Here is a 12798-nt window from a genome sequence, read left to right on the forward strand (position 1 = left end):
TGATGTGTTATAATACCTGCATAGCGCTGACTGTCTTCCGGATCAAATACAATTCTAATAATTATTACCGCTACGCATTCTAGCACAGAAAGGCTATTATTAACAGAAATTGTACATAAGTGACATATGAAAAATGCTTGCGATTTAAATTTGGTCTATTTATGACTGAAATCCTAGATCGAAATTGGTACTCATGTAATACGCCACGATTTTATACGGTCAGTCGATGGACATTTCGTGCCCTTTATGCCTGAATGTGTCTCTATTTGCTAATGTACCTGAATAGCCTCGGGCAGATTTGTGGAAGCCCGTGTGGACTATTTGTTTCTCAATAAGTATAAAAATAAAGGATGCTTGACGTTCCGCACCGGTTTCAACTTATCGCATATACTGTACCAAGTTGGCCGTGCCTGAAGCGGTCAAGGCGTTCAAAGCGTTGGGAGCAACTAACGTGGTTGACGGCGATAAGAAAGCTGAAGTTTTCAGAGTCCGAAGTTGGCGTTCGATTGTGGCGCGTGAGCTAGCTAGTCGCCAGCACTCCACCTCGTTTTCGATATCCGATCGAAATCGGATCCCGCTTCGATTGGAGCGGCTTTGGCGCACTGTTTTGCAGTCAGTATTACCGCTTACGGCCCCAGTACGTCAGAGGCAACTCTGCAGCCCTTAGGAGAGACGTGTCCTGCACCGGCCACTCGTGCTTTAGCTCGCCTGCCGCTATTCTTAGATGACACTGAAGTTGTCGATTGGTGATGTAGATAAGAAGTTGACAAACGCACTAAGATTTGCTAGCTATGCCTGATATACCTAGAGAACGCATAGCGCGTACTGAGATGCCGAGCCACGGATGTTGTATGGCTCGTATCACCTGCCTAGTTGTTAATACTGCTACCTCAAGAATGAGCAGTCACGTATCCCAGGACGAAGGCGTCAAACAGGGGCACTGACGACAAGATACATCGGGCCCCATGGGATTGAGTTAAAATGCAATGTAATGCATGGCAAGAAACGATGGAACTAAGGGACCGCAGGCGCTGCGGTGGTAACAGAAGAAGCAGCGGTAGCGGTTGGAATACCTATGAAAAACAGCCGTAAGGCTGCACATAGGGCAGGAGGAAACTGGTTGGTCTGTGGGCAACTTCACTGAATACTGCGTTGTATTCAAAGCGATCCGCGCCTTGCAGCCCGCTGTTCCAGTTTGCCTTAATTGATTCTCGTTGCGTTCACATTCGAACGGCGTTGTTGGTATTGCAATTTCCTTGGTTCCACCTGGTCATTGCTGGTGGAATGAGCTTTGGGAACGCTGGGCGAGAAACATTGGTTAATGTAAACTGATCCAGTAGTCTCGCACGAAGGCACGTTGTGGTGCGAATCTTCAGCTAGCAGAAAGCTAGCTGAAGGTCGACTTGACTCGCCCCTCAATATCGGAATGCCAAGCTGGGTCTCCTTCGGTGCTTCTTTCTCATAGGAAAGCGGTTAGAAAATGTTTCGACGTAGAGCTTGGTCAGATTCGGTAAGAAAGGCAAACACGCATATGCCATCATGTGTGAATTACGTTCGTACATAAACACCAAAAGCATCGGCGGCCCAGTTTCTTTGGAGCTGGCTGGAGCCATTCACCGACAACGTTGCTGACGAGAAGGAGAGACCTTCATAAAGTCATTCGTGTGAAAAAGAGTGGATTCATTCAATCATTGACAAACATCGACGACGCCACGGGTATCTCACGTACATGGATATATATTTATATGGGTAGGATGATCATACGTAAGCAAAGGGCTGTAATATTGATGCGCTTCGGGTTTTCGCGTGCGATAAGATATATTGGTGTTAGGTATGGAGAAACAAAAGTCTGGGGAGATCATTTTCAAAAACACTCTTCACAGGGAAACGATACAACCTGTAAAAAAAAAAGTTGATAAAGTGTTTCTAATATGAAGCCTGTACATACGATGTGTTTAACATTTCTCTAGGAAATTGCATAACAGCTACTCCCAAGAAGGTTTGCCCTGCTTCAGCAAATGTCTTAAGCCATTTCCTCATCAAAGGATCTTTCTTAGAAAAGCCATATTTTTAATCGGGACCCTCATTCTGCGCTAGTCGTCTGGGGTCCCAAACAAAGAAATTTATGCGACGGACTGTCTCGGAAATGTTTTATTTGTCAAGATAATTATCAAAAACTTTAAATCATCAAAGAGTCTCTGGTAGCAGTACAGTTCAATATAAATGTAGTTGCTTACCGCTGATAAATTAGAAGTGAATTAAGTAGCATCAATCTAAAAGAGTTAAAAGATTAACATATCAATAAGGCGATGTTCAGCGAAAAGATGGGACACCCCAACGTTCGGAGTAATGAATTTAGTAAATGAGCATACACTGTTAAAAACAATTGCTTGTATGATATAAAATCACGAAATATGTACAACTTTCTTTTATGTGTTGTCCTATTGTAGTATTTTTATAGCTCTACGTAAAATCCAAGATTGATACAGGGAGTCGGTATTAGATCAATCTTTAAATATAAATTACAGGATATTTGGTAGATGATATCTTTCACTTAGAAGCTTTAATAGATAATAGATGTTATCTCATCCACAAAAACTGAAGCTCGCCTCATTTACTTCAATTATACTAAGTTGCATAAGCTGGATAGCACCTAGATGGCCATAGTATTTATCTAAATATAATCTCCTGCTCAAGTTAGCGAAGTGAAAGTGCCCGCCTCGAAGTTGTTTTAAGGTCGAAAGAATCTAAAAAGGCAGCGAAAACCTCAAAACCTTACACAATTCACATGAACCTTTATAGTTCTACAAATTTATTATAACAGTGTCGCTGTAGTAAGGTCCTATATGTACGTTATTCAGCAGGCGGTAGAATCCTGCCAATCTGCTAGCACATTATAGCTAGCTATTTAGGACCGTTTCACACTATATATATCTACTGCATATGCATAGATAACGTGTCTCAGGTCGTTTTCAATGAATTGCTGGCGGTTCCGCAAGCGAACCTAAAACAAGTATATTATTAGATGAAAATAGGACCAAAATGAATGTAAATATATCTGCAGGCGTAATAGTAAATAATGCTTCGTTATCGAAATATTAACAAAGAAAGGCTAGTATTCGATCTGTCAAGACTCAGGGAATCCCAGTCATGGTGCGCTAGTCGTTAACCTAAATTCATTGTATACGACATGTACTGTAGAAGATGCAGAATCAGGTTTTGGCACAGCTCACCGATAAATTGACGCCAGAATAAAGACATTGCTCTGCTCTGATTAAGCCGATGATCTCTACTGAAGGTTATTAAAATCAGGCTCAAAAAATCAATATGAGAAGAATAACGGCAAAAGGCTCGAAGGGTGTTCGTTTTTCGTTAGTTCCCTTAAGAGTGAAGGAGCAGGTCTCTTGCTAATAAAATAGACTCTTGCCTTCTCTTGCTAATAAAATAGATAGAAATCGATCACAGAAACAATCGCTGGCCTGCTCGCAATCAGTATAACATGCCTGGTGCGGATAAAAATGAATATCTGATCATTGCCTATATTCTGAATTAAGGCTATGTTACATCACCGTATTCCTGCCATAAGGCCGAACGCGCCACTACAAACGTTCATTTACATATCCTACAAATTGTTGCAGATTTCCGGGCAGGTAAAGTACCTAGACGACGGCCATAAATGTGCCAGGCGCCTAGATTATACTAACTACGCATGTTTTGTGCACGGTTGACTGCTTAAAATCATAAGCAACTTTTAATATAAGCACAAATAATAACAGCCCAGATTAGCCTTATACTCCGTTAGCCTTATACTTATAGACCGTATTGGATGGAGACGATCCTTGACATGACAAGGTCAACTTGCTAACTCATGCAACCAAGAAGGCGCTTGCAGAATTGTTAAAGGAATACTTGCAACCTGAGCAAACGTCTTGACGAGCCTGTGAGCGATTAGGCTAAGGATTAGTCGAGGCGAACGGAAATAACATTGCAATTGAACTTCAGCAGACGCAAAAAATTAGGAAGTACTCGTCCTTGGTTAGATACAATCATAGAGACGACGCAAATAGAAATCCCTATTTATTCAGTACACTTCGTCTTCTTCAACCCGTTTTCTTTCATATGCTAGCATTGACAATACCTTTTCAACTAGTACCATAGTTCGATTTGTTCGCTTAAACGTGAGCAGTTTTCGTTCCCTTTGATACGCAGCTCTGTTCCTGCTTAATATGTCTAGTAAAAAAACATGGCCTAACTTCAAGGAAAAGCTGCTACCGAGCTAACACCGAGTTCGTTTTGCCAGTAAGATACAGCCTGAGAGTTAACAAATACTTAACTGGGTTAAAATAGAGAATCGTATCGCCAACCAAATGGATGTCTTCCTTATAAATAACAATATATGCGGTGCCCGATACAAGAGACTATCACTATATCCATCAAGATATAATTTCATTAGAAGCTTGTTTATGTTCAGCATTAACCGTTTACATCGCCGAGTTTCTAGATGCAGAAGCAGAAGCACCTAGCACTGGTAACGCTCAAGAAAATGTTTCATTTGCTCATAGTTGACGCCTCACATGAAGTCTACTAGGAGTGCTGAGACCGTCTCTCTGTAAAAATCATTTCAAAAATGGATGTTTCTCATAGATTTATGGCACGTAAGGTGGCTCTTGTATTAGGTATACGGTTGACATTGATCGCGCGGTGTCTGAATATATCGATCGATACTGCGGGAACCGGCAGGATTGGCAACTGCGTTTCATTCGGCTTCCTAAGCTTCAAAGTTCAGATATTTTTCTTGATTTTAGCTAGATTTTTGGTGAGAAAACAAATGAGAAACACTATAGTAACACTAATTCTAGAAGAAGAATTCTAGAAATTTTAAGACTAACTTTTGGTTCTTCTCATCTTCCTTATTTATTTGACATGTGCATATGATGTTTGGGTGTATTCATTCGTAAGCTCTGTCGAAAAGAGGTGTGAATGATGAGAGACTATACTACAATTAGCATGAAGATCTCGCTGTAACAGTTGTTGATTGCACGCACATGCGGTTTATATTTGTCCGATGGAAGACCAGAGAACTTTATCTATGGATCTGCCATTACCATAATAACGGCCACCTGGCAGTATCCCTGGTGTCCTGGCACGCGGTTGAAGTCGTGTTTGGCGTCTACATCAATGTTGTGTTATCCTCGTGTATCGTCCTCGTTATATCCTCGTTTAATGTAACGCTACGCTGTCGGCGCAAGAAATTCGCGACGTTCGGCAGAAAACCACTATCCAGGAGCGTATATCGTTATGATTATTACTATTCACTTTACTATATGCACATGGTGCCTTGAAACATTTCAACATGGATAACTACATAATTAGACGAAAACCGGGTAAATCGTCCAGCAAATCTGAAGAGCGATGCGTTGCTCAGCGAAGGCGTGACTATTCCTCCGTCGTCGACTGTCATTCAATTAACTGAACGCATAAGAGCTTTCCTCCTGCACACAACTTCGATCGTCTGGCTCATGGTGAACTTCCAGTTATTACTCTCTATTGTATTTTTACCTTCTGCTAAACGGCAACACAACTAGTACGTAATCTATTTAGGAGAAAATGAAATTTGCTTCGAAAGGGTTAAAACATAGAGGAAAAAAAAGAAAGCTCGGATAAATCATCTAATCCTATTCGACCTGTGCGCTAAGGCCTGCTTGTGATAAGCATGGATTAGCTAAAGGTGCCTCAACAATTATCTTACTGATATATTTAAGGAAGTGTTCAATATATAGTGTATAATCAATTTTTTTTTATTTTCCAAATTCCAGAGTTTTATTCCGTCCATTCAGATTCTTCGCTAAGAAGGTTTTATTGTTCGAATTAACGCAACGCTCCTCCTTGAATTCACGTAAATACGGTATGAACGAATAAGCGCATCCGCTCGGTACCTCGTAAAGCAATGTTCGAACGAAAATGACACGAAAAAAAGGTAATCTTTGAATAAGGGAACAAACATAACAATTAAACATCCTACCAAGCAATCGTAGCTCGTATGGTTTTCTAAGAATCATTCGACTGGCTTAAGAATTCTATAAAAGAGGCACACATTCATGACCACGCTTACAACCCGGTCAAGCAGTGGCGTTTTATAATACAATATTCAGTTTTTCTGCTAAAGCAATTTTATTAGGGGTTCGGTTGGTCACGGTGGTCGTACCTAAATTGTTGTATAATTAATCATGTTTTTGGTGTTTGGTGGTTTGCTAATACACGTAAGTGAGACCCTTCTCTGAAACGTTGTTCAAAGTTGAGAATGCTTTCACACCGCGAGCTGATCGCATTCATTATCGCCGTTTTCTTCAATACCTCCAAGGACTGCTTTTCATTTCTACAAGATATTACACAAAGATATTACGTACTCCAAAGATTATCTGAGAACTCAAATATCACTGTCTAATTATAGTATTATATTAGTAGTAGCTGATTTAATAGTAGCACCTACACGTCCTTTGCGCGTACATGCTCCTTGATAGAAAAAAAAAGTAAAAAGGAATCTTAAACTGTATCCTAGTCAAACGACCCTGGGCATACGGGAAATGTGTTCACGGGCCATTAACTACAGCCAGATCTCGGGCGCCTGAGCTTAATTTATGAGCTTTTTCGATAATAGTCCTTCGTCGTCTGCAGTTATCTCACTTCGTCTCTTCATTTTGTTTTCCAGTATGCATCAATCCACTTTCACACAGTACAAGTAACCATAACGCAGGTATGACATCGCCGAATAAGGCAAACGCCAGAGCCTATTCGAGCAGGAAGCTTCTGGAATACGTCTTTAACACATGGATCAAACGGCCTCAAGGCATAAAGCAATGGTTTACTTGTCAATTGCACAAGATTATTCACTTGAATGGGACGGCACCGGTGTTCCACGTTGACCAATATTGCCTCCCACCGTCGGATGTTTGCTTCTGTATCCGTGGCGGTATCACGAAGCCCACTGAAATATGGATCTAGCGGCCCTTGACGAATATGTGTCGATTGATCTGTGATGGCCATTGCAATATTATCAGGTTTTAGCATCTTCACTATAGCTTGTTTCTACTAATTAAAAACAACTGAATAAAGTTGGAATCATGAACAGGTAACCGACTGAGACCGGATGTCAGCTATAACCTTAACATCGTTCCAAACAAGCACAGTACACTTTGAAAATTATAGTTTACGACCCTTGTGTGGAAAAATGTGAAGAGTAACTTCTACAAAAAAAAAAAAACAATTTCCCTGCATTTCTAACAGTACTCTCACTTGTTTATTTCCACTATCGATCAATTAATCGAAATTTCGAAAACGTCTTGGTTACCTCGTTAGTCGCTGCTGGAAGTGGACAGAAAAGTCGACTGCCTTGCCTGAGCAAAGCAGGCACTCAGCTGGATACTATAACTTAAGGCGTTTAGGGAAAAAGGCGACAGCAGCCTGCTTTGCCCTAGCCAGTTTGGAAGCTAAGTTAGGAGGCCAGTAAATACAGAAAACCTAGTCATGAGGGCGAAAACGTAGGAACACGGCAAGGAAGACGGCGTAATGTGCCGTGAGAGCGAAGCGACGACATCCATAATACAAAACAGAAAATGTTCATCCAAATCGGAACTCCTGCTCGTCTCAGTTCTTGTTCGTAGAGAGAAAGAGGGAGAACAAAGCAACGTAATCTTCATCATCATCGTCATCATATGAAGATGACCCGAATGAAACTTCTTGAGATGATAATCCGCGTTGTAGATAATCTAAAGAAGTCAAAACACCATAGCGAGCCGCCATTGAAGATACTCGAAGTCGGCTTTTGGACAACACTATCTTGATATGAGATATGCATATGAACGTTTCTGGAACGGGCAGAGAGCATAATGCTTTCTAACTACAACGAACGATCTAACCCACGACTGCCCTTTATCTTCCTTCGTATGTAAAGCTTGTACAGTTCAAAATTTAAAACGTATTTGGTATTCAGGTTTCTAAATAAACGCATAGAATTCGAGCAGCAACGATGATAGCACATTGGGTTTGTCCTACTGTCCAGTCGTTGGTTTCCTTGCCTATGAATTTGCAATTCTATTATTATGAACCGTAGCTATGTCTGAATCAAGTCCAACTGGACGGTTGCGGCCTTAGTAGCCTTCGTAGTTATTAGTATTGTTAGAACATATAGTTAATAAGTAGTTTGAGTGCCAGTCATATTATAGTTACGAAATACAAAGGTATACCCGAAGGCTCTTTCAAGTTTACCCACAGACACCGCTGCCAGCTGCAATGCGGGTCGTATTATCAATGAAAAAAGCTGGCGAAGATATTTTTTTACACAGCACTGCTTATAGACTCAACATACTTTCCGTTATCGTTGAATCCCTCATTTTACCAGTATGCCTAGGAATATTTGTTACAATCGATAGAATGTACGATATTGATTTGTCTAATCACCGAGTTTTCATTTTTTTAATAGCACTTCTCTACTCATATCTGCTAAAATAATTAAGTATTTCTCGTTAGATATTTCCCATATCGTTCTACGTTTCGTTGTTATAATTCAGCCACTACATCGAGCATAGACCATTTCTAGTCATATTTTAAACAGTCAGGGCGGGCACAGACGCTTACGTTTTTGGTTTCAATAGGGCACGTTACTGTTGGAAGTGCCACTAGAATGTGGGACCTGCGCCATTCGGCGCAGCTCTCAGCTCGAGCCTCTCACTGGATTCGATGTTCAACTAATTAAAACAATCTTAGATGATACCTTCTGGAAAAGTACAGAAGATTGCACAGCCGATCCAGAATACGCCTCAGTTATTGCTCAAGGCCGAATGTAAGACACGCTATAAACATCACGAACATCAAGAGCTACCGCACTCCTGTCTACGCCTGTGTCCTTTCTTTTGCTAACCACATGCCTTTGCTACGAGCGTACCCGCTTCAACCTCAGCTCAGCGTTGAGTCGGGAAACTATGTTGCCCGTCTTCCAGTGCCTGGGGTTCGCTTGAGGGTAGCATGTAACTGGATGTACGCCAATTCAGCCCCGATGGCCCATGTTTATCTTGCGGAGCCGTCAAAAAGCGTTCTGCTTTGGTAAGAGAAAAGTCTCTAGAGACTCCGTTTATAGGTCTCTTTAGTTTTCAGGCTCTACTCAGTCGGTCCGTACTCGTGCCGTTGTTTATTGTACATGCAGTCGGTCGCTAGATGTTCCAGTAGCACAGACATTCGAGCACGAGAGCTGCTGTTCCCGGTAGCCGAGGATATAACATGACTAATCAAAAGACATTTAGAATGGAGTTCGAAAAGCATTAGAGTATTTCTACATTGTAAAAATCGTTAGCTAAAACTTAATTTACTTAATAAATTAATCGAAAGGTCTCATATATATATATATATATATATATATATATATATATATATATATATATATATATGAGTAAAGGAAACTTCATATTGTAATAACTTCCTGTGAATTCCTGGTCCAAATTAAGACTTGTGCTTATTCGAGGTAATACAGATAGCAAATGCACCACGTATCAGAAATAGAAGGAAGTGAAGACACTAAGATCGCCGTTTAACTGAGCTTAGTTTATAGGATCGACCTGAAAAACTCCAAAGTCTTTTTGGAGGGCATAAATTCAATGGTCTAAGAAGGTCCTGGGAAGGAATGGAATGTTTTCGTGATCGGCTACCTGAGAATACGTTCAATTGCTCTTTCGAAACCGATGTTAGATTTCATTCCGTGCCATAATCGCATTGTGTCGTCTACAAGCATATTTCCTTACTATCTTTTAAATAAGGACTCTTAACTTTTTCGTTTCAAAGTATCGTTCGTGACCATATCGTACCCAAGAAAGCTTAAACCCTATCAGCACAGTAGTTACGTATTTTGTGCGTTTTACAGAAGAACAGGGTATCTGAGCTCCAAAATCCCTCTCCCAAATCTGCCAACATCATCCGCTGTGTACTTAGACATCTTTCAAAGTCACTTTATTTTCCAAGTGGCCATTATACTAAACAGCGCGGTATTAGGTTGTCAGCCATCATCATATGCAGATATATCACGTTGTCGGAGTTTTTTTGGTCTCACTGTCGCTTTTTTGGCCACCACTTACGTCGCTGCCGTTGGCATCGTCACCAAAAATCAAATATTTTATTGCTACTTGTGTTGTTCTCGGGCTGCCAGTAGCCCGCCATTCCCTACTGATCGACATGGCATTGTCCGTCCTTATCGTTGTTTTTTCCGTAGCTCAACCGCTAGTTCCTTTTCCACACCTTCGTGGCTGCTGCTGCTGCTGCGAATCATTGCGACCGGAATCGCGAGATCGGCAAACGTACCAGAACCACGTTTCAGCTAAATCGTTGACTTCGGATTAGGGGGCTGTAGGGGTGTAACTTTCTGAAGCTACTCCGGATTATGTTGCCAATTGCTAGTGCTGCTATCGCTGCGCTTGTGGCATTGCAATGATCATGTGCCATGACCATCCACAACGCTTCAGTCTGTCGGTTGTTGGAATGCCTATGTTCTATCCAGTACGTTTTGATCTCAACGACGCAACGGTCAGAATAACAAGGCATCCACGGGTACTCCTTACATTGTTTTTCGCGCAAAGGCCGCTTGTGACCTCTGTTTTCATTCCTTATTCTCACTGTGAGACAATTATACGGTCGGTAAAGCTGTCAATCGGTCTCTTTATCCTTCAGCAACTTAGAGGTTGCTGTTTCCGTCTCTATTGCCACTGATAAACGGAATCCTGCTGGTCGACGTGATCGAGTCCGAAAAGTATAGTCAGCCAGCTCTGCAACTAAAGAAAAATGGCTCAGAACAAGGGAGCCAGTGCCCGACAGCCTTAGTAACCTTCGACCTTAGCGCGAAGAGACTATCTGCTTTTCGTTCGTCTCCTTTTCCAGTTCCAGTCGTTTTTTCCTCAGTCGTTCGATGTCCGTTCGCCCGCCTTCTTCCATACACTGTCTTGTAGCTCGTAGTTCCCATATCCATACGTCTTTCACTCAATGCTAGGTCGGTCTCCGTCGGTTGCTACTGCTTCCTTTTAGGGTTTTTGGCAAATAAGACAAAAGAAGACTACTTCTGGCCCCGTTTGGGACAACTCGGCTCAATTGGCAAGCGTATCAGAGAGAGAGAGGGATGAAAGCGTCGAAAGCACTTCTGAACATTTTGACAGTAAGTGACTGTCATTGACCTTTTACTAGCACTGGTACCGCTTCTGACAACATTCTTTAGATTTTCAATGTTCTGTTCTCTGTCGTCTTTCTATTCTATTTCTTCTAAGACTCAAACTCGGCCTCCCCAGTGCCCTTAATCCAGCCGGACATACCTTCTTGTAAACAATTACAATATTAGAAAAAGGAAGACAGGACAATTTCGGCGAGTGAAACAAGCGAGCGAACCGGATGATAATCGGAAAATGAGACGGAACGCCGATTTATAGGTAGACCAGTGAGTACTGATATTGGCGAAAGGGTCAATTGAAGTTTTCGGCGGAATGAGTGTTTAAATATGGTAAGCGTTTTAGAAGGCAAACTGCCGTTTTTCGGCCAGACAGGGACACAAGCAATTGCATCAATACATGCTTTATATTAACCGGTATGTGTAGAGCTTCATAAAGAGTGTATATTACTTCTCAACGAACCTGTTGCAACAGTTAAACATCTCATAACTCGTTTAACTGTTATGGTCATGAGTTGGTATAACTACTATGGTAACTTTATTCGCCAATCAGGTACGCAGCCGAAGTCGTCACCAACGTTAACTATAGGAAGTAGAGTCCAATCACGTACACTGCCCGGTGACTTGAATGTGTACAATATCCAACTGAACTCTTCTAGGTCAAAAACCTAAGGATCACCTTCTTGTTTTCTGTTTTGCCTTCACACACTCTATAAGCGCGGGTCATGTGTTCTGATAAATGTCTACTCATAGGGGTTCGGTAGACACTCAAGGTCGTATATTATAGGAGAACGCTCACTGATCACATGCACGTGACAACTGCACGTGCTCGGGATCGCTATCCCGAGCATAACGCAAGCACGACGAATTGTATCTCCTCCTTGTGCCAGCAGATTACTCAGATATCTGTAAAAAAAAAAAACTCAATTGACTAACTTAATTCCATAGATGTAAGTCATAAAAAGGTACGTTCATTCAATCATCAGTACAAACATATCTACCAGCTGCTTAACATCGGTGGCCCGACAAAGCACCAGAGAAGGCTGTCAGAAGGCACACGCAATCTTTATTCTCGCAAATACGATTTTGTCGGTACCCGTTTGATTTGTCTTCAATATACTTCGAAGAAAATTAAAGGAATAAAGGAGCTTAAAATGAATAAAAGGAGCAGAGTAACATGCCCTATAAACTTAACACGTTATGCTGAAGAAAAATACGTGAAAGCAAATTAGACATCACGGTTAATATTGAGAAACGACACAGTGCTCGCTGTTTCCATTTCGATCAAGCAACTATCTTGGAACTATATTGGGGAAAGTACCTTACCAAAAACTTTAGATTTTGTGCCTTGAGGGTGGGTTGTATTTTCTGTGTTTATATAATAATAATAATGTTTAAAATACCCAAATACAAGTCAAGCGGGGAATACTTTAGTTGATCTAAACCCTGTATTAAAAGAAAACGGTCGAAACATGTCGTAATAGTCTATCTTGTTTAATAGGCACCAACCACCTCTTCCTCTATAAAACCTAAAATTAAAAAAAAAATCATTTTTATTTGTCTTCACCACCAGACAGGAAGAGATGCCTCCACCGAAAGCGAAG

At 41.3% G+C, this 12798-nt stretch overlaps 1 protein-coding gene and 1 long non-coding RNA gene across 4 annotated transcripts in view; one reads left to right on the forward strand and one right to left on the reverse strand.

The window, feature by feature from the left end:
• Nucleotides 1–12798, forward strand: part of LOC111245953 (solute carrier family 4 member 11-like) — a 424503-nt gene that overhangs the window by 186637 nt on the left and 225068 nt on the right. The gene's annotated exons all lie outside the window — the stretch shown is intronic.
• Nucleotides 5198–12798, reverse strand: part of LOC111245956 (uncharacterized) — a 106706-nt gene continuing 99105 nt past the window's right edge. For both annotated transcript variants that reach the window (XR_015322244.1, XR_015322252.1), the window contains exon 3: nt 5198–12100. This is a non-coding gene — a long non-coding RNA (uncharacterized LOC111245956). The remainder of the gene's footprint in view (nt 12101–12798) is intronic.

Source organism: Varroa destructor, unplaced genomic scaffold (genome assembly GCF_002443255.2).
Source record: "Varroa destructor unplaced genomic scaffold, Vdes_3.0 BEIS01000002.1, whole genome shotgun sequence".
Taxonomy (NCBI): Eukaryota; Metazoa; Arthropoda; class Arachnida; order Mesostigmata; family Varroidae; genus Varroa; species Varroa destructor.